The 21,070-nt window shown below is 44.0% G+C and overlaps 1 pseudogene; it reads right to left on the bottom strand.

Annotated features, from left to right (window-relative positions):
* Positions 1-11,381, bottom strand: part of LOC119332769 — a 13,235-nt pseudogene extending 1,854 nt beyond the window's left edge.
* Positions 11,382-21,070: the final 9,689 nt, after the last annotated feature.

Below are 21,070 nucleotides of genomic sequence, written 5' to 3'. Positions count from 1 at the left end.
AAAAAAAAAGAACAACCATGGCTCGAGAAGCTGTTTTGTTAAGTTCTTCTCTGATGTGATATTCAAGACGTTCGAAAGGAATTAAGCTATTGTCACTGGACATAAAGAATACCAAGGGCAATCAGTAGCAGAAACAGAGATTTTGCGATTGTGCGCCTGGCACAAAGCACAGTTCATGAAAAGCCATTTGTTAAATATCATTTGTTCATTTACCTTCTTGTTATCCCCATTCCACGGATAAATGAATTAATTGCAGCTGCTGACACTCCCCGTCGCCGCAGTCCTGCCAGTGTTAACAAACGAGGATCATCCCACCCATCTACCCACTTCTCTGTCACAAGCCGATTCAACTGCAACAGAACAAGGACAATGAATATCCATAAATATAGATCAAACAGGGTGGTAACGCTGGTTTCTCAATTATTAACATACCTTTCTTTCAGACATAACATTATGTGATATGTTCAGCCTTGAATACTCCCAAACATATGGCTGGTACAAGCCCAAGGCAACAAGTACCCAGTAGTACGACGGACGTCGTATGTCAAACTCAAGCGTGCACAGCTAATGAATAACCACACTCAGTTAGCCGTGTTATAGTTTAAACAAGCCAAAGCTATTTTGAAAAGGGAAAATTACCGAATGAGTAATGTTTTCAAGTGAATCCACCATGCAATGGGCATAATCGTAGCTTGGATATATACACCATTTGTCACCAGCATGTGGATGGGGGGTGAACTATATGGCATAAAGGATTAGTTATGTATTGATAAGATATGGCCATTCAATTCACAAAACGAGTTTTGCAACTTACTTTTATTCTGTATGCAATCAAGTCGTACATGTTTCTGGTATCATTCTGCATGTCCTGCTTCATTCGCAGAGTTGCTGCGCCCTCAGCAATTAACCCACGCCGCATGTCTTCAAATAACTTTAGTGACTCCTCAATAGGTCTATCCCTCCATGGACTATCCAAGTTATTTTCCCTGCCTTCCTTGATCTGTTCTGCAGTCTGGAAATCATATACCAGTCAGCATTTGCACATCTTATTTCTCAAGGATTCGATATGCATGCTCATTTCCTCCTTTTAAATTTTTGTACCATGATAAAGAAAGGAGGAGAGAAAGAACCTGGTGATCTACATAGGCCAGCCCTTTCCGTATTAACTCAACTGCGTGCTCATACAAAGCTTGAAAATAATCACTTGTATATGTAACTTTATAGGGCTCCCATCCCAGCCAATGAACTATCTCCTGGATATGGTCTATATATTCCATCTTTCCAGCTTCAGGGTTTGTGTCATCAAACCTGTTTTTCAGATAGACAGCAGTTCATTTTGTCATGAATGAGAATGCGGAAGAACTAAAGCAGCAAGAATTCTATGTAAGCACTTTCAGACCAAGCAAAAATAATCAGAACTCCAGATCGAATATGGAAATATATAATTAAATAGATGCAGTATATAATGTAAGAGAAGAAACATAAATTGAAGCAGTATTCGGTCAGGACAGACCCAACTAAAATAAGTAGTCGGTTCAAAATCAGTAAACATAGCCAGGAAAGGATAGCATGGCAAGCAGGAAAAGATTGTTCCAAATGAAAAAAAAAAAACAAATGTTATTACCGAAGGTAACAATAGCCATTCCGCTCTTTAGCCAGTCCAAAATCAATAAACATAGCCTGCATCAAATGAAGAATGTAAGCATACTATTCCACTTTCCATGGAAGTGGTATATATGGAAATGCTTTTCATGAAGATTATAAAAACCTTGGCATGACCGATATGAAGATATCCATTAGGTTCTGGAGGGAAACGAGTCGACACTTTTCCACCAGTTGCCATAAGATGTTTCTCTAAAATCTCCTTTGTGTTATGTGCCCTCCATATGTTCCCATTGCTGAAGAATATTTCTGTATGAACCTAGCTCGTGCAAAGAAATCAAAACCACTTAAGTTCATGCATTCTTTACAAGTGACAACCAACAGAACAGCCAATGATAGCGCTTAGAAGAACAATACTAACATATGGGGATATCAGAGAACAGTACTTGCAGAATTTATATGCATAACAATAACAGACATTTAATTGATTTAACTCAACAGTTCATGATACCTTGTTGTTTCTGCCGGCTCAGGAAAATGCGAGTATGGATTCAGGTCCTCAGATGGTGGGGCAACAGTAGCTACTGCAACCTTTTTCTCCTGGATTTCAAAGAAAGCACAGGTAGCTAATTAATAATTAAATCGCCCTACTTTATTAAACCCAAAGGCTCTACTTCAGCGCACCAACCTCAGGTTTTGCTGGTTTTCCTTTCTTTGTTTTTACTGGTTTTACATTGTCAGCTTCCGTCTTTGGACCCAATATCTCTGCAAGCCTTTTCTCGACCTCCTCCTGTATGAGCAAAATATGAAGAGGTTAAACTGAAGTTAATACAACCCAAATAAGCAAGTGCTTTATCTATAGCACTGTTTTGCACCTTTGTCGCCTTAGCATCACCCCAGGGGTGTCTCTTCCTAACCTGTCCGCATAGGTTACCAACTGGAAGAAGGATAACACAGGATGAAGGATCAGTTCCCTCAAGTAACAAATCAAAAAAATGTGTAATACAAAGGTGAATTGGAAGACAACCATTTATATGATAATGCTGCTCCAATATAGCTTCCATATTTTCATGTAGAACCTTGGTGACAGTTGAATGAATCTCTTCAATTGAAACAACCACGCCTGCAGTTACACATTGCACTCCAATCAATAAGGCGGCCAATTGAAAGAATTGACTGAATATGCTGCTTCAGAGAAAGGTGTTCCTTTCATATCTGATCATCAAAATGCAAACTTGTCCTATATTATTGTAGCATCCAAACAACCACATTATCAAGTCACCATCATAGACTTTCTTAGGGTATGTAGACTGAAAGGTGTGTGAGTTCATACAGAGAATGTTGCCACATCGACAGGCCGAAGCCAATCTTTATTAAGATAGGAAGAGAGATTTTACAAAGCGGCGATGGCCACCCAGATTACAGCAAGGCCATAAACTGCAGGCCGCAGCGCACTACCCAGGAGGGCCATCCAGGGACAGCCCTCCCCAACTATAGCCCTGACCGGGTTTAACTCTCCTGGCGACTAAAGAGCAGCTGCCATGGCCAAGCAGCAGAATGGCTGCCACATCATTAAGCAAATATGTGAATTACATCTACTCCAGATATTTATTATATAATATTAACAGTACTAGTTAAACTAATAAGCACCTCCTAAACATTGGTGCCTAATCAAGCACTCATCCATCAACGTAAGCACGAAGACTATCCTACGTTGCAAGTAAAAAAATGGTTTATCTTTCTGGACATCTCTCTAAGCACTTGCACTGTACATGATCTTAGTGTCCTGTCCGTGAATGTGACATGCATTAGTTAAAATTGTTAGAAGCGTATATATTGTTGTTGCGCACAACATACCTACACCACAGGCTTCTTCAAACTTCCCAGTATCCAAAGGATCAGGACCAACATTAGTAAGAAATGACAGGGCAGCGTCTAGCTGTGCAGGGTTCTTTATCTGAAAAATAGTGACATAATGAAATACTTCAGATTAACAAAACTAAGACAAATGAGCTCTGAAACAAAGTGTCCATTCTTCATGCGCACTCCCGAAAATGTAAAAAGAAGAATGAAAAAGGTGGCAGATATTACCTTCATGGACACAATATAGTCGATGAGAGCAGGACGATGGACAAGTGCATTATTTGGGTATTTAGTGGCAACCTATTTCATCCACGAGCAAGTGCATCCTCATAAGTCACACATCAAAAATCTCAACTGTATAAAGTAGAGAAAAAATTAATAAAAATACTTACGGCATACAGGAGATTCCCTACTGACTTGTCACAACAAGTGATACCAACCTGTTCATAGGCAAATCCAGTTAAAAGGGGAAACATTTTCTTTTTATCGAAAGGGGTTTCCCCCCACCCCACTTTTTATTAAAAACGGGGCATAGCACAGACCCAGACTGTTAACAGCATCCGGGTTCACCAGAAGCAGCAAACCAGATAGTATTTTACGCAACACCCCACACCACAAACTATAACAGTAGATCTCAATCGCGCCACGCAGGGCAGCTCAAAACTCACACACTCTAGAAGTTCATCAGCGCACACACGGGGGACAGGATGATCCCAGTCACCCCGAATGAGCCTTCAGCACATCCCCGCCCCGGGGCCTTTTTGAGCACGCTCTCAGCCCCCAGCCCAGGCGATCCTGAGTAGCTCGCCTCTTCGTCGGTCCAGGAGTAGGAGGCAGCGTTGGAGCAGCACCGATTGGTCGCCTTTGCATAGGATCCTCCATTGGTGTAGAGATGAGCTGATCCGTCCCAACACCGCCCGGGTACTTGTCCATGATATCCCCTGAAAACACATGTCGTTACGCATAGTCCAAATCCCCCAGATGGAGGCAACACAAGCAATTTTAATCACAGATGTTTTGCTGTTCAGTTTCCAAAAGGAAGATAGTTCAGCCATATCTTTTGGGATATTAATACTAAAAGTATCAGCTACATCAAGCCAAATTTGCTTAGCCACTACACAATCAAAGAATAAATGCTGAACAGTTTCATTCTCATTACAAAACAAACAACACAAGTTATCAACCACCCTTCTTTTGCTTAAATTGTCTCTGGTAAGAATTTTGTTATTATTTGTTAACCACAAAAAGACCAAGTATCTGTTGGGAACAACAATTTTCCAGAAGTTTTTCCAAATTGGGGTAGACACCCCTCCCCAGTTTATCATGTTGTAGAAGGATTTAACAGAATAATTCCCAGATGGTTCCAAAAGCCAGACAGGCTGGTCCTCCTCATCAGTTAAGGTCTTAGTAGAGATTACCTGAATCAGGTCATGCCATTTACTCATAAAGCCAGAATCCACACATCTACTGAACGTGAGTTTCAAATTAGTACCATCCCACACCTCAGCTACTACACATTTCTGTTGCTGACAAATTTCATATACCTCCCAAAATTGAGTTTTCAGGGAAGAATCCCCAGCCCAAGTGTCGTCCCAGAAACTGATTTTGTCCCCTTTTCCCAAGTTCCATCTGAAAAAAGGTCTAATACCCTCAAAAGCCCAGGTAACCCCTTTCCAAAAGGGCGACCCTACACCCTGTTTGGCCCAAAGTAAATTGGGTTTATCAGTTCTATATTTATAATCAATTAGTCTCCCCCAATCATTATCATGGTTTATGAAGTATCTTTTTGCCCAAGAGGCTAGCAAGGCCATGTTGAACTCTCTTAAGTTGGGAATCCCCAGACCTCCAAACTCTTTTTTCTGAGCAATCATTCCCCATTTAGCAAGATGATATTTGTGCTCATCTCCCTGGTCACCCCAGAAGAAGTGAGCCATCTGAGATGTAATAGCATTTATAGCCCATTTAGGAAATTTTATCACAGACATCAAGTACATTGGAATGCTAGTGATACATGCTTTAAGCAGTACAAGTTTTGCCTCATAACTGAGTAACCTCCCCTTCCAACCGCAAATCCTTTTGATGATTTTATCTATAATGTATTGTATATCCTCCCTTCTTAATTTAAGGTAGTGGAGAGGAACCCCCAAATATTTGAGAGGGAAATCTCCCATCTTATAGTAGAAAATTTGGGATAACAATTTAGCCTCATCAGTATTCATATTAATTGGCACTACTTCACACTTATCATAGTTGATTTTCAACCCAGAAAGGTTTTTGAAACAGGCAAGCAACCACTTTAAGTTTTTTACATACTCAGTTTTAGGGTTGAGAAACAATATCGTGTCATCTGCATATTGCAAGCAGATAAGACCACGTGGGATAATATGGGGAACAATCCCAGATATTATATTGTTATTAACCGCCTTCATCAGCATTCGAGAGAATACATCTGCCACCAAATTGAATAGCATAGGGGAACTAGGGTCTCCTTGTTTTAGCCCTTTCCCCCCCACAAAATAAGGACCTAGAACATCGTTAATTTTAACACAGAAAGAACTTTGTTTAAGAATTGACAAGTTCCACCTAATCCACTTAGGGACAAAACCTCTGGAAGTTAACATCTCCACTAGGAAATCCCAGTTGACACGATCGTGTGCTTTTTCATAATCTAACTTGAGAACAATCCCATGCTCTTTAGATTTATGAACTTCATGAATAGCCTCATAGGCAGACACCACACTTTCGAGTATAAATCTACCTCGCACAAAAGCAGACTGGCAGGGGGACAGCAGCCTATGTCCTATAGGGGAAACCCTATTTGTCATGGCTTTGCTGAAAATCTTCACAGAGCAGTTGCTTAAACAAATAGGCCGATTTTTTTTTCATATTCTTAGCATCTGGTTCTTTAGGAATGAGAGTGACTATAGAGTAATTTAACCTCTGGATATCCAGAGACCCACTCTCAAAATCCCTCACAAGAGCCATAAAGTCTCCTTTAATAATATCCCAAAAATGTTGGTAAAAAATAAAGGATAAACCATCAGGCCCAGGGGCTCCATTGGCATATGAGCCCATAATAGCTTCCTTAATTTCTTCTTCTGAAAAAGGCCTTTCTAATATCTCATTCTCAGCTATAGTCACTCGTTCCTCTTCGGACCAAAAATGATCATCCAGGTGAATGTTAGGTTTAGGTTCAAACCCAAAAAGGTTTTTATAGAAGTTAGTTGCCACTTTCAGCATATCTTTGGTAGAGTATACAGGTCCATCAGGGCCTTCTAAGATGGACAGCTGATTCTTCCTCCTTCTTTGATTAGCCACAACATGGAAGTATGATGTATTCCTATCTCCCTCTTTGATTTTCCTATCCCTAGATCTCTGCCACATGGCAGTTTCTTCTTTCCTCCAAATCTCATGAAGCTCTTCCTTGATTTGTTTCATTCTGAGGATATCCTCACTATTAATTCTGTTTTGTTCAGATAAAATGTCTAAAATATCAAACTCCTAGAGAAGCTCCTTTTTCTTCTTTTTCATAGCAGCCTCAATATTAATGCTCCAACCTTTAACTTGTTTCCTAAAAAGCTTAGTTTTAAACTGCCAGGTCTCAATGGCAGATGTAAAAGGGGAAGGTGTAGCCCATATTTTTTCAACTAGAGCTTGAAAATCAAGCTGCCAATCCATTATTTCTCAAATTTAAAAGGCCTAGCTGGTGTGCACCTACCCCAGAGTCTAACAGGATGGGAGCATGGTCACTCCCAACCCTTGGCAGGGCACACAGAGAAGTAAGAGGGAAATGGCTATCCCAGCTAGTAGCAGAGAAAACTCTGTCAATAGTAGCAAAAATTGGGTTATCTTGGTTATTACTCCAGGTAAAAACCCTATTTGACAGTTTATACTCCATTAACCCCCATTTGTTGATCCAATCATTGAACAGAAAAGCCCAAGAGTTATTGATATTGCCTGAGGTTTTTCCTTGGCCTCCCTAATTAGATTAAAGTCTCCCCCAAATAAAACTGGATAGCATAAGCCCTCCATGCTCTCATGCAATTCTGCAATAAAATCTACTTTATCCACAACATATGCTGTCCCATATACTGCCACCAGGTGCCAACAGAAGCCATCATTCTTATTCTTCAAGGTGACACTAATACAATATTTTTTCATATTTACATCTAGGACCTCAAAGAAATTAGAATTTGTACCCACAAGGATACCACCAGCAGTGCCCACTGCAAGGAGTATATGTCACTCATAAGCAGTGGAACCAGCTAAAGTGTTAAGGAAGGCATCTGACAAAGTCTCTCTCTTAATTTCCTGAAAACCTAAAAAATCAGGTTTATATTTACTAACCAAATCAGACAGGCACTGGAGTTTACCTTTTTGCCCGAAACCTCTAATATTCCAAAAGACACCAATCATGGTATTTTAAAGGGGTGTGTCAGACTAAAAAGTCCACCTCTTACTGCATTCCCAGAGTCAAAAACAGCATCAGCAGTGCCCCCTAATGTGTTTTTGTCTGGAATGCTACTGACAGGAGTACAAACTCCATTTTCCCCATAGATGTCAGTGTCTAAATTGTCAGGCAAAGATATCTCAGGGTTTTGAGAAGCAAAAACTAAACACCTTTCAGTTTCACCTCTAATCAAGTCATCAATGATCTGATCTTTTTCACTATCAGTATCCCCAATTTTTATGTTCATAGCAGAAGCATAAGCTCCTAAACTAGATGTAGATTCAGAAGTAAAAGACTTACTTTCGAAAGTGTTGGGGACCTCCAGGTTCTTTTTCATTTTGTAGGCAGCAACCTTCTCCATGATATTTTGTCTGTTGTAAGTTCTGGTACTTGGCCTTGTAGCAATCACTAGGCCCCACTTGTTTTTGTTAGCAGGTTGCTCATTGGGAAGGGGCAGTTTTTCCACCAGGGCCATAAGTTTCAGGCCATCGACCACAGAAGCATCCAAAGTGCCCATCTCCTCTTCAGAATCAGCAGCCTCGCTAGTAGTGTCAGAATCAACATCATCTAACTCTTTCAGTAACTCTGAGCAGTACTTTTTCTGGCTGGACATCGAGGGAGTTACACAACACTCCTGGACTGCAGAGGGAGCAGATCTGTCACGACCCTTAGTGCTGGGAACACTTAAGACCTTGATAGCATCAGAGAAAGGTATCACAGAGCAATCGTTTTGTACTTGTGGTGTTTCATCTGTCACTTTGTCCACTTTCACAGGAGAAATGCAAGCTTCAACCAAGATAGCAGGATGGAAGGAAGCACTGCCCTCATCGTTCTCTGTTTCCCAACTGGAGATTTCACTTTGTTAGTCCTGTTGGCCAGGTCCAGGTCATCGATAGGTTCTTCACCATCGTCAAGGATATCCCTGTTAGTTTCCTCATCTTCAAAATCCTTGTTATCCTCATCCACAGTTATATCAATTGGACCATTGTCATCATTGGGACCATCAACACCAATTTGCTCGAACCCTTCCACACTGAAAGACAGAATGTACAACTTCTTCCTCATTTCCATGATTCGCTCAAAGGGAATTTTTGTTGGGTTTTTACAAGCGATCTTAATCCTCACTTTCTCATAGAAACTTTTCATCAGACCATTCCAGTCCACGTCCACCAGGATCCCAAAGCATGAAGCAATCTGTGATAGAACTTTACACGTGCACCATTTGGAAGACAGGCCTTCTACAATCACCCAAGCTTCAGTCAGTTCGTTGAAAGGGTCGATCGCCCCAGTCCACTTCTCCACAAACATTGAAACTCCATCAATGGGCAGCTCAAAGGCTGGAAACTCAATTAGCTCATCTACATCCTTCCAGGGGGGAAACCTGACCAGAAACTTTTTATCTGCTAGCTGTCTGACTTGCCAGGACCAGTTCTTGTTCTTGCAAAAGATGCCCGACAGGTTCTTGATCAGATCTGCCCTGTTGATCTCACCTTTCATCACCCAGACCTCTCCACAATTCCTGAAGTTGAGCTAGTTTGCCTCACGTCCCACTGGTGCATCGATATGGTAGAACCCCAACCCCAGGGCCGAGCTTCCAAAGAAAGTGGCCACTGGATGGGGTTGAGCCCAGGCAGCGCAATTGTTCATGTTGTGGCCTTCCAGTCCGCAGATGAAGCAGATCTTTTTCTGAATGCAGTTACCCACGTAATGACCAGGGCCGCCACAATTGAAACATACCATGTCTTTGTACCGCTCATCGAGGATCTGGACGAGCGGGGCAGGTGGAGCCGGCGGCGGAGGTGCTACCAGAGCTTGTTGGGGAGGGGCAGCGCCTTTGGGGGGAGGGGCAGCGGGATTGGGACGCGCCCCACCTGTCCCTTGACGACAAGCTGGGTTCTTCTGCGGGGGTGGAGCACGTTGCTTCTGCACTCCGCTTGGCGCACCCTTGTCCGCCATGGCAACCACCTAAGAAAAGGATTTGGAACCACCTCCAATCCCTTCTCTGACGATCTTGAGTTGTATCGGTGGGGGATCAAAGAGCCGGAGATTCTTGATCGGGAACAAATCAGACAGGGAGAAACAACCAGCACGAACTAAATCCTTCCTGAGCCATCCCAGGGTGGATGCAGCTCGACTTGGGGGACGAGGATGGGGGTGGCGGCGGGGAGGGGAGGGAATGGACCAAAGCTGTTCGAAAACCCTAGATATAGCCTCATCCGCGTCTCCCTAAGCAGAATGCGTAAACTCCAAAGGCGTTTTCACCCGTCTGCACTTGATTGGTGGAAGCGACGTGGCAATAGGGCCCACGCCACTCCGCAGGGCCAGACCTGTTTGAATTACAGGGGAAAATTCCCCCAACTCCGGTGGCCCTTGCGTCACCGCTGGCGAGAGCCCCTGTTTCTCTGAGCACAAGCTCCGCCCAGCAGTCGCCTGTCTTTCAATTCGATGAATCACAGCAGTCGTCTGGTTCCCAGGGATACAAATCCCCTCGCGTGACCTTGAACGAGCGCCAGAAGGAACCTCGCCGCGGTCACCAAACCACGGCGGCTCGAGGGCGCCGTGGCACGGCGGGGGGTTGGTGCGGCCCCCGCTCCTCACCGTAGTCCTCAATCGCTCGGTGGCAGCACGCCCAGGATGCATTCCCACCGGAGCGCCCGTCGTTGATCACTTGATTTCGCCTCTGCCCATGCCCAAATCACGAACTCCGCCGGCGGCGAGTGCGGAAATGGGGGCATCCTTGTTCTCTCCTCCAGTGTGGCCTCTTGAAGATGCACCGCGCCAGCTTCCTCTGCTCCAATTCTGCCCTCTTCTGACAGATCTTCGCGACCTTCACAGCTGCAGATCTCGCCACCGGCTCGGTTGCCGTCACCACCGCCTGGTCCGCCGCCTTCCACTCCTGCACGCACCGGATCCACTCAAAGGTGGCATCCCGAATCCTGGTTGCGCGCTCCCTCCACCCCGCCGCTCGAGTCGCCATGAGCATTGCTTGTGGTATCGGAGAGATTAGCCACAGAACCTCGGGGAATCTCTCGTAGGTGGCGGGGGAAAGTGGCTGGGGTAGGGTAGGTGTGGGTGCGGTCGGCGTCCGTGCCTCCCGGCGACGCGGAGGCATGCTGCGGTGCCGGATCTGCGGCGGCGGCGGCGGCTATGGCGGGCGGGAGGTGCAGCGTTGCGAGAGCGAGGGCGAGAGACATGCGAGGGTCCTAAGGGGAAACATTGTATGCTTTGAAGAGATAAATGGCACTGATTTAACTTGCAGCAATAGTTTTACCTCGGCTATGACGGCGGCTAGGTTGGCGGTGACCTTGCTGTTGACAAGCGCGTTCTCCGTCGTGCGCTGGTCGAGGCCGAGCTCCAGCAGCTTCTCCAGCTGCAGGGCCGGGGCCTTATATCCCTTGCCACCGGCGCCCATGACGCAGGGCAGTTCCAGAGATTTCGGGAGGGGCGGGTAGAAGCTAGGACCCGGGGCGCTTAATGTCAGAACATTAAAGTAATAGTCAGCTTGTTTCAGCAGATGGCATAAGCATAGTATATAGCTCCGATGAGCAATAGAAATACTAGGATAACAATCGGCTTCATTGACACTCAAAAACAAGTGTCAGGGCTATTTTTTCAATGAACAGGGAGGCCTCTCCCCGGTTCCATTAACTCAGAATGAAACCATACAGCGTTGTCCCCTTACATACCAGCTACTTGTCTCGAGAGGTTGTGTCAGGGCTATTTGATTCATATGCAACCAATGAGACCATTCATAATTCATGTGATTGATCTATTCGTCTCTATGTATTTCCATAAGTGTATCCATGATTAATTATTTAATTTGCAGGTGGGGAGGCATAGACCGGATACTCCACCCAATAGCAAACAGAGCAATGTAACAACAGCATTCTGCGATCAGGGTGATGAGAATATTATATACTAGGACAATAGATGGAACACCTCCTACAATCCACATGTAAACACGTAGTAATCCAGGCACGAAACAGAGAGGACATCAGGCTTTCAAACCGAACAGGAGGGGGAAGCAGGGGGGTGGCGGCGGAGGCTGGACCCAACCTCAGCGGCGGCGGCGGCGGCAGAGTCGAGGGCGGCCGGGTCGATGGCGTGCCCTTAGAGACAGAGCGGCCGTGGACTCCAGAAGGTGGGAGGCGCCGGTGCCGCCGTGCCTGGACCTTTTTTTTGAAAGGAACACTGATGCATTCCATTACATAAGATTGCTGGACAAATCGCCAGCTACACAGTCATTTACAAAATCTAGAAACTGATCAAGCCAGCACTCAAAAGTGCCTACATTCATGACTGTGCCGTACGCAGCAAGGGTGTGCGCGGCTTGGTTACACGACCTTGAAACATGTTTAATACATACATCAGATAGGCCAATCTGTAATTGAAATTTGATCTCCCTAAACACCGCACCTAAGGCAGAGAGGTTATAATCTTCAAATGTGATAGCCTGCTTCAGCACCAACGAATCGGTTTCAAAGATTACTCGATCACATCCCAGCTAAATTGCTGCATTTACGGCATGGAGCATCGCCAGTGCTTCTGAATGTAGAGGCTCGGTCACATGTTCCAAATTACCTGCTCCCGTTGCCAAAAGCTCGCCTTTGTTGTTCCTTATAGTGAACACCTAGCCTCCTGAATGAAATTCTTCGTGGAAGGACCCGTCTATGTTGATCTTCAGGATATCAGCAGGAGGTGGAGCCTACTTTGAGGTACATTTGAGTTTTGCACTGTCTTTTTGCTGCATAGAATTGATTGCATTAGCAAGCTGATGATTAATTGAAAAGGAGATTTCATCATTTGTTTTCATAGCATCTCCAGCATTGCATTTATTTCTTTGATGCCACCAAAACCACAGGAGCAAACAAGTTTTTAATTTTTCCTCCTCCTTTAGATTGAGCACTTCCTCCATGAATTTAAAGGAGTCTGGGCAAGCTAAGAGTTGGAGCCTAACATGTTCAAGTTGGGTTTGCCTCCATATGGCCTTCACTCTTTTGCATTTAAGGAAACAATGGCCTCCATCTTCATCTAATCTAGCGCATACAGGGCATCGGGTGTCCACTTCCATACCTCTGCTTCGAAGCTTTGTTCGTAGAGGTAGGATGTATGTTGTCACCCGCCATAGAAAGTGTAGTATCTTATTGGGATGAGGAAGCTCCCACAGTCTTCTCCACTTAAAATCACCTTCTTCAGCAGCTGCACTGGAAGAAGATGTTAGACCTGAACGAGACTCACGGTCTCTAGCATCGACTGCTACCTTGTAGGAAGATTTCACAGAGAAAATACCTTTTTTATCGAAGTGCCAAGCGACGACGTCCTCTGCATGTTCCTGAATAGGGATTTGCGGAATTATGGTAGCATCTTCTGGAATAAATGTTTGCTAAACCAGCTGCACATCCCATGTGTTTGTGCTGAAATCAATTAGTTCTGCCACCTTAGTTATGATATTGCGTCCTTTTTTCGTGATAACTTTCCTGGTGCTTTCCCTTGCTATCCAAGAATCAGTCCAAATCTTGATATTTTCCCCATCCCCGATCCTCCATATGATGCCTTTTTCAGTAATTGCAAACCTTTCAATATACTACGCCATACATAGGAGATACCTTTGTTGGGGGTGGCTTCCAATATTGATTTCCCTGGATAATATCTTGCAGATAAGACTTTGGCACATAACGACGTTGGGTTTTGTAGCAGTCTCCATGCATGTCTAGCTAGCACAGCTAAATTGAATGAGTGCAAGTCCCTAAAGCCTAATCCTCCATCCTTCTTTGGCTTTGAAAGTTTATCCCATGACACCAGTGTATCTTTTTCTGTTTATCCATTTGGCTCCACCAATAACGCCCTATCATGGAACTCAGATCATCACATAGGGACTTTGTAATGTCAAAGCAAGCCATTGTATACACTGGGATTGCCTGTGCTACTGCTTTTATTAGTATTTCTTTGCCTGCCTTTGACAACATATTTTCCTTCCATCCTTGTATCTTCTTCCACACCTTCTCTTTTATATATTCAAATGTTTTTGTTTTTGATTGCCAACATAGGTTGGGAGTCCCAAATATTTTGAGGATAATCCTTCCCTTGATATATGTAACATCTGCCTCACTTCCTCTTTATGCCATGGTTTTGTATTCTTGCTATAGAGGATTGATGATTTGTCTTTGTTGATCATCTGTCCTGAACAAGCTTCATATGTCTCCAGAATGTGATTCACCTCTTGGGCATTTCTAGCATTCGCTTCCATCAAAAGTAACGAGTCATCGGCAAACAGGAGATGGCTGATGCTAGGTGCTCCATTGCATATTTTGACTCCCTTTAGTCTTCCACTTTGTTCAGTAGCATATAGCATGGACGAGAAACCTTCAGCACATAGTAAGAAAAGATAAGGGGATAGGGGGTCCCCCTGCCTCAATCCTCTTTGTGGAATTATTATGTCTGTAACATCCTTGTTTACCTTAATTCGGTATCTTACAGTGGTGATGCATTTCATTATTAATTCAATCCAGCCACTATCAAATCCGAGTTTATGCATGATGTCCTTCAAGAAACTCCACTCTACACGGTCGTAAGCCTTACTCATGTCCAGCTTGACTGCTGCATAGCCCACCAACCCCTTTCTCTTTCTCTACAGGAAATGTGTTAATTCATATGCCAAGAGGATGTTATCTGATATCAGTCGTCCTGGTACAAAGGCACTTTGGTTTGGCGATATTATGTCTGGAAGAATTAACTTTAGGCGGTTGGTAATTACCTTGGATACTAGCTTATATGTCACGTTGCATAGGCTTATGGGTCGCAGGTCTTTGATCTTCTCTGGCTTGGCATTTTTTGGAATAAGCACCACTAATATGTCATTCCAGTTTTCTGGTATTTGTCCTCCTCTTAGAACATTGAGGACTTCTTTTGTAACCTGCTCGCCCACCATATGCCAGAAACGTTTAAAGAAAACTGCTGGCATCCTGTCTGGACCAGGGGCTTTTAGATCACTGATATCATTTAGAGCAACTTTCACTTCTTCCTCTGAATAATCTGCACATAATATTTCATTCATTTCTGCAGTTATCTTCAGATGGACAGATTGCAGAACAACCCCATTGCTTTGGCTTGCCGTAGAGGATAAAATGCTGAAGAAGTAGTCTGCTATATGCTCCTTTAGAGACTCATTTCCCTCAATCCAGCGGCCATCCTCTGTCTTCAGTCTCTTCAGTGTGTTCTTTTTCTTCCTTTCTGATGCAAATGCGTGGAAAAAAAGCTGTATTTTTATCCCCTGACTGAAGCCACTTGACGTGAGCCCGTTGGCGCCAAAAAGTATCCCATTGGTGTTCCAGCCTGTCTAGCTTATCTCTCAGGAAGTGCTCTCTAGCTATGGATTGTTGATTGATTTCTTGTCTTCTCACCTTTTCCAGATCCTTCTTTAGTTCCTTTATTCTTTTCAGAAGGTCACCCAAGACATTAGAGTCCCAATCTTGGAGGTCATGAGCCAGTGCTTTTAATAGTTGTGAGATGCTTCGGCCTCCTCCAAGTGAAGCTGATGTCCAAGCATCGTTTACAATTTTCTCACATTCTTCCTCCTGTAGCCACTTGGCTTCAAATCTGAAACCGTGTGCATTATTTGCCCTTGTTGCTGCATTGCTTGATTTTTCCACAAATGCAGTAACCGGCCTATGATCAGAATGACAAGGATCTCCATTTAGGACCTTATACTCAGGAAACCTCATGCACCAGCTTCTTGACGCCACCGCTCGGTCTAGCCTTTCCTTAATATAATTGGCTGATGTATGGCTATGGTTGTGCCAGGTATATCTATCACCAATATATCCTAAGTCTCGCAACCCACAGTCATCTAGTGCTGCTCTAAAGTTCTCCATTTGTTTATGTGCTCGGGGTGGCCCTCCTCTTTTTTCATGACTATATAAGATTTCATTAAAGTCACCTGCGCACAACCATGGGAGGTTTAGTTGTTGACGAAGAATCCTCATAAGTTTCCATGTTTTCCACTTTCTATCCCTTGCGGGTTCTCCATAAACACCAGTAAACCGCCATCTGAAACCGTCACTTTCCACCACTTCGACATCAATATGATATCTTGAATAATTGTGCAGCTCAATGTTTATTCCCTTCTTCCACATCAAGGCCAGGCCACCGCTTTTTCCATCACAATCCCTAATCACCACATTACTCATGCCAAATATCCATTTGAATCTTTCCATCCTCCTTCCATCCAATTTTGTCTCCGAGAGAAAGAGGATGTCGGGGTCCACCTGCTTCTGGAGATCTAGAAGGCCACGAACTGCCGGGCCATTCCCCAAGCCCTGACAGTTCCATGTTGTTATTCTCATTTTGTCCCGCGGGACTGATCTGTCAGCCCCGCTTTCATGTCAAATTTGTGTTCTACAACTGCATTTTTTGTTCCTAGGCAATTTTCGGAGCTCACCAATGAATTATTCACTTGTATTTCCTTTCCTCCTTCACTATCCACTATCATCCTTGCTTTCTTTGCATTGTCCGCTTCTTCTTCAATCTCCATGGCAATAGCTCCTCTCTTCTTTGGGTCTGGCTCTCTCACACTACTAGTTTGAGATGTTTTGGTGCGTTGTAAGCATTTGAATGTGCCACCCTTTACTTTATTTTTGTGCACCTTGACTTCTCCTTCCTTCATCAGCCCATCTATCTCCTTTCCTGAAGTTTGCTCACTGATTTCTTCTTCCTCTGTTTTCCTCTCATGTGTCCCAGATGTCTCCTCGTCGGCCTTGCTTGCATTTAATTCTTTCAGTAGATATTCATCTGGTTTCTCCTTATTCTGAATATTATTTTTGCCCCCTAGCTCTTCATCAGAACTAGGCTTTTTTCCTTCCGCACAAACTTTCTGTTCTGCCCCCTGTATTCTCATAAGGCTCATAGCTTCTTTCTCTTCACTACTTCGGGGGGCTGCTGGTTCATTGTTTCCAGAGGCGTCTTTCCTCCAGGACGCGGCATCACTTCCTTTGCTTCCTCCGCTGCTGCTATTCCAAAAGCCTACTTTTTCTTGAGAGCCTCTGCCTCTATCTTCATCGCTGGGTGATTTTCTCCACACAACAGCCTTCAACCAAGGCCCAAATTCCTGCTTTGCTCCCAGTTTTTGTTTACTTGGGCAAGCCTTGTCATTATGGCCAATTATGCCACAAATGTAGCAAAAGTCGGGTAGGTGTTCGTACTTAAAAATAACCGCACATCCCTTCTTTTTCCCCTCCTTTTCATTCTCTTCTTGCACGTCTTCAATTATATTGTCATTTCCCTCCTCCTCACCTTCTTCGTCGTCATCCTCAAAAATCGTGATTCCCCTCATCAGTGGTTTCCTGATGTCTAGTCGAACTTTGATTCTCATGTACTCCCCCATGGCCATGCCGCAATCATCGACATCTACGTCGAGTACTTCGCCTATTTCTTTTCCTATTTCTTCACCAGATTCTCTACTCATCCACCCCATAGCAATATGATAAACTCTAACCCATATTGGTATGTACCTGAATTCGTATTCATCCAGGGCCTTGGCCGGGTTGAATTTCTCCATCACCAGCAAGCTTTTGTTGAACATCCAGGGCCCATTATTCAAAGCTTTATCTCTCCCTGTTATCTCTCGGAAGGTGAACAGGAACCGGTTCATACCAAGATCTTTACACTCGATCCCCTTGAACGGACCCCAAATCCTTCCCAAAGTACTGACCAGCGCATCCACCCTCGCTGGCCTATCAGACATCACCTTGCCAACTGCTTGCATTTTCTCTATTCCCATATGGTTTGCATTCCTTCTTCCTAGCTTGATTCCCTTCTTCTCTGCTTCTGAGAGTTTAAGGGAATGGAGCTTCCTCTCTACTCCCTCCATTACCTGCGTGGACTTGTTAGCTGGGTGGAGGCTGCCGCCTACACCGCCGCCGGGTGCCGCCCTGCAGGGCCGCAATAGGAGACCATCGTCGCCTGCTCCTCCCCGCCTCCCGCCTAGGGTTTGACTGGATTGTGAGTTCTAGCTGTACACAAAAGCCTGAGAAAAAGGTTTGAGAAGAGAAAGATTTGGTGTGGACGTGAGAAGGGGCGGATTTGGTGTTGGATTTGGGAATTATGGCTGGCTAGAACTTGCTCTGTTTCAGTGGTCTACCTATTCGATTCAAGGTGGCTCGGGGAAGGGTGGTTTCTGGATCGGGACAGGTGAGAAATTGAGATGGAGATTGGCGATTTTCCAACACACTAGACGGAGATCGCTGAGATTCAGAAACGGGATTGAAATCCGCCGCCGGACCTTGCCGGAACACTTGTCTCGGTAACCCGAAGACAATAGAACCGTCACGAGGTGGACGGACGCCGTGCCTGAACCTCTGCTGGCAGGGTACGGGATCGGGAGGCGAGGGTTTGGCGACAGAGGCGAGGGTTCGGCCTTTGGGCCAGGCCGCCACAGCCGACGTTGTTAAATAGGGGCCATGAGGGAGCCCGCTGGACAAGGCCCGTGTCAGGGGGGTTCTACCAGTTTGTTTTTTCTTGTCTCAAAAATAGAAGTTAGTTTTTCTGCTCAAAAAAAGTTATTTCCTTTTCCACCCCTAAAAAAAGTTGTTTTTCTTTTCCGGGGAGCTCCTCCTCGGCGCCTTGTGCGCCAAGAAGCACAACTCCTTGACCAGTGGCCGATTGACTGGTCGATCGCTTTAATTTTAAAAATCATAATTCTGAAAGATGTCATTTCTCAACACCAGCTTCTCACTTCAAAATACCTTACAAAAATTGGAAAAAAATTGACAATTTGAAAAAGATCTTCAAACTGAAAAAATTTCATAAAAAATATGAATTTGTAAAGGTTCACAGATATGAAAAAACGTTCAGAAATTTGAAAGGAATTACATGGATTTAAAAAATGCTTGCGAACTTGAAAAATGTTCATAAATTTCAATATTTTTGGTGAATTTGAAAAGGTTCATGGATTTGAAAATGTACACGAAATTGAAAAAATCACCAATTTGAAAAATGATCACATATTTCAAAAAAATCATGGATTTGAGAAAGAAATCACTAATTTATAAAAAAATAAGAAAAAATGGAAAAGGGGAAAAACAGGGGGTTGTGCGCCACTTGGTGACAAAAAAAATCAGACTGTGCTAGTAGGTGCCTCATAGATGTACATAGATGACGATCATAAAAAAATGTACATCGGTGACAAATTTTGGTTTTTTGTCATAGATGTGCACTCTTCCATGACGAAAATTACATCTTCATGGATATGTTTGTCCCAAGCAATCAGATAAAGGATGTCAGGCCAAGGAAGGAGCGTCGAAAACGCTATTCTTGTTTAAGTAGGAGAGATTATTGGCTATTCTATTTTTTATTTTGATGAGAAATAGGGATCTTTATTGCATAATGGAAATTCTATTACAATCAGCCATAAGGCTTGCAGCTATGAAGGAGGGAGAATCCTCCAACCAACAATCAGAAACTAATAAAGTAGTAGCATGTTTAGCACATAAATCAGCCCTGGCATTGGCTTCCCTATTGACGTGTCGAACCGAAAAAGAAGCAAACTCCATGGCTCTTCCCTTGATTTCATCGAAGATAGGCATCACAATCGACCTGTGATTGTGATGCGAGTTCGAGAGATTCACGACCTCTAGGCAATCAACCTCCATTACCACACGCGAGTAGCCCCTCAACTGAGCAAATATAACACCTTCTCGCATGGCCAAAACTTCAGCAATGAAGGGATCTGTAACACCGGGGAGAGGTTTACTCCAAGCACCCATGAAGGAGAGATGTGATCGCTCCACCCCCCCCCCTGCACCTCCAGTTCGAGCTTGGATGTCAATCGCCCCGTCCGTGTTGATTTTGATCCAGCCCGGAGTTGGTGCAATCCACCCTTGGCTATTACGCAGTTAGCGATGGTCCTTCGGAAGCTCCAAAAGAGCTAGATCATCTCGGGCCCATTTAATCGTCTGTATTGGGTTGTACCCTTCCTCATCATGTGTCTATTTGTTCCATGAAGTCCAAATAGAATACTGATAACCCACAAGTATAGGGGATCGCAACAACTTTCGAGGGTAGAGTATTCAACCCAAATTTATTGATTCGACACGAGGGGAGCCAAAGAATATTCTCAAGTATTAGCAGCTGAGTTGTCAATTCAACCACACCTGGAAACTTAGTATCTGCAGCAAAGTGTTTAGTAGCAAAGTAATATGATAGTGATGGTAATGGTAACAAAAGAGTAACGAAAGCAAAGTAATGTTTTTGGCATTTTGTAGTGATTGTAACAATAGCAATGGTAAAGTAACTAAGCGTAAACCAATCTAAGGAAAAATCGTAGGCATCGGATCAATGATGGATAATTATGCCGGATGTGGTTCATCATGTAACAGTCATAACATAGGGTGACACAGAACTAGCTCCAATTCATCAATGTAATGTAGGCATGTATTCCGAATATAGTCATACATGCTTATGGAAAAGAACTTGCATGACATCTTTTGTCCTACCCTCCCGTGGCAGCGGGGTCCTAATGGAAACTAAGGGATATTAAGGCCTCCTTTTAATAGAGAACCGGAACAAAGCATTAGCACATAGTGAATACATGAACTCCTCAAACTACGGTCATCACCGGTAAGTATCCCGATTATTGTCACTTCGGGGTTAATGGATCATAACACATAATAGGTGACTATAGACTTGCAAGATAGGATCAAGAACACTCATATATTGATGAAAACATAATAGGTTCAGATCTGAAATCATGGCACTCGGGCCCTAGTGACAAGCATTAAGCATAGCAAAGTCATATCAACATCAATCTCAGAACATAGTGGATACTAGGGATCAAACCCTAACAAAACTAACTTGATTACATGATAAATCTCATCCAACCCATCACCGTCCAGCAAGCCTACGATGGAATTACTCACGCACGGCGGTGAGCATCGTGAAATTGGTGATGGAGGATGGTTGATGATGACGACGGCGACGAATCCCCTTCTCCGGAGCCCCGAACGGACTCCAGATCAGCCCTCCCGAGAAGTTTTAGGGCTTGGCGGCGGCTCCGTATCGTAAAACGCGATGAAATATTCTCTCCTATTTTTTTCGCCCCGAAAGCAGATATATAGAGTTGGAGTTGGAGTCGGGAGGTCTCCAGGGGGGCCACGAGGTAGG

This window comes from Triticum dicoccoides, chromosome 7A (assembly GCF_002162155.2).
Source record: "Triticum dicoccoides isolate Atlit2015 ecotype Zavitan chromosome 7A, WEW_v2.0, whole genome shotgun sequence".
NCBI classification, from domain to species: Eukaryota; Viridiplantae; Streptophyta; class Magnoliopsida; order Poales; family Poaceae; genus Triticum; species Triticum dicoccoides.
The sequence above is the reverse complement of the archived record's forward strand: the minus strand, read 5'-3'. Positions and strand labels throughout refer to the sequence as shown.